Source organism: Pongo abelii, chromosome 7, assembly GCF_028885655.2.
Source record: "Pongo abelii isolate AG06213 chromosome 7, NHGRI_mPonAbe1-v2.0_pri, whole genome shotgun sequence".
In the NCBI taxonomy this organism is placed as follows: domain Eukaryota; kingdom Metazoa; phylum Chordata; class Mammalia; order Primates; family Hominidae; genus Pongo; species Pongo abelii.
The window spans coordinates 137,374,255-137,376,335 of NC_071992.2; positions in this window are offsets into that span (position 1 = coordinate 137,374,255).

Sequence of the window (2,081 nt, forward strand, 5' to 3'; positions counted from 1 at the left end):
CCTCTCTTGGAACATGAATGGATGAATTTGTGTTCTATTAGGAGTTGCTATAGCAACAATCTGTCCTAGAGTTGCATCTTCCACAACTGCAACATGATAGTCCCCAGATTTCTTTATATGCTCAAAAGATTTCATAAATTGTTCAGGGTTCACAACTCCAGTCTCTTGTCAGCTGACCCCGTATCTGAAAACACACACACACGCACACCTCTATTTAAGTCAGCAGTACAAACAGGTCTCAAAACAGGTCTCCTCCAGGACGCGTTGGGGAAATGGCTGGAGAAAATCTAGCTGTATTCTGACTCCAGGCTACTTCTTTGAGTACTCTGGTCAAATATAGGGGTTTCATCAGGTTTCATTTTTGCAGTAAGGTCTTGTTTTCCCATCTTTTTTTGTTTGTTTGTTTGAGACGGAGTCTCGCTCTTTCGCCCAGGTCCGACTGCTGTGGTGCTATCTCGGCTCACTGCAAGCTCCACCTCCCGGGTTCACGCCGTTCTCCTGCCTCAGCCTCCCGAATAGCAGGGACTACAGGTGCCCACCACCGCGCCCAGCTAATTTTTTGTGTTTTTAGTAGAGACGGGGTTTCTCCGTGTTAGCCAAGATGATCTCGATCTCCTGACCTCGTGATCCGCCCGCCTCGGCCTCCCAAAGTGTTGTTTTCCCATCTTAAGCTCTAGATTACTATCCTCCATAGAGCCCGATCATCATACTAGACAGGTAGCTCTGTCTCCCCTATTCAGCGAATCCTGCCCATAGAGGCCCTGTAGTCGATGCTCCTAGCCAGGCGCATTGGACTCTATGACTCACTTTTACATGGGAAATATTAGTATTTAAAGCAATAACTGAAACAATGGGGGATGAGTGTTGTATAATACATGAATTAAGAAAGAAATTACAGACCGCCAATTTTGGAGAAAATAATGAGTCAAACATTGTTTTGTTATGAGCAAAACATACTCTGCTTTATTATTTATTTACTCTTCCTCAACTTGAAACTTTTAAAAGTTAGATAATATATGTATTATAGTCATAAAATGTTTATGCTAATTATACTTACATAATTGTATTAATTTTATAGGTACATATATATTTAACCCTAGACATACTAAACATATATCTCTAGGGGTTGGTTCTACTAATTTTTGTTTAAGGAAAACTGAAAACTTCCATGTGATTCTCTGTATTTATGGAACATGAACACAGAACATACTCTAAGAAATTTCCAAATGAACCAAAGAGTTAAATGATATGGTTTGGCTCTCTGTCCCTACCCAAATCTCATCTCATCTTGTTAACTGATTTATATTTATTTGTTTATTTATTTTTATTTTTATTTATTTATTTATTTTTTGAGATGGAGTCTCGCTCTGTCGCCCAGGCTGGAGTGCAGTGGCGCAATCTCAGCTCACTGCAAGCTCTGCCTCCCGGGTTCACGCCATTCCCCTGCCTCAGCCTCCAGAGTAGCTGGGACTACAGGTGCATGCCACCACACCCGGCTAATTTGTTGTTGTTGTTGTTATTTGTTTTTTAGTAGAGACAGGGTTTCACTGTGTTAGCCAGGATGGTCTAGATCTCCTGACCTCGTGATCCGCCCGCCTCGGCCTCCCAATGTTAACTGATTTATATAGGAGTACAGCTAGTTATGTGTATAGAATAGAATTGGTTAGGGGACTTCAAAAAACAAAAAGTTGAGACGTTTTTATAGTAAGGTGGAGATAGACTTTTCTCATTAAAATATTTCCTTTATATTTGTTATAAGGCTGTTAGAAAGCTGGAAAAATAGAAAATAACTAAAGATATTTGTTCAATGGTGAACATTAGGATTTATCATCCAAATTTCTTTTAAATAACTGCAAAACACAAATGAAAAAGAAAAGCTTGTTGAGAAACATAAGGAAGTCCTAATCCTAGAGCAACGGAGGAGACAAAGCTGACAATGAAAAAGAGATTGACTATGGTTTATTAGGTGCTTAGATTAAATATTTGTGCCCACTCTTCAATTCATATGTTGAAATCTTAACCTCCAAGGTGGTGGTAGTTAGGAGGTGGATTCGAGAGGTGATTTGTCATGAGAACCAATC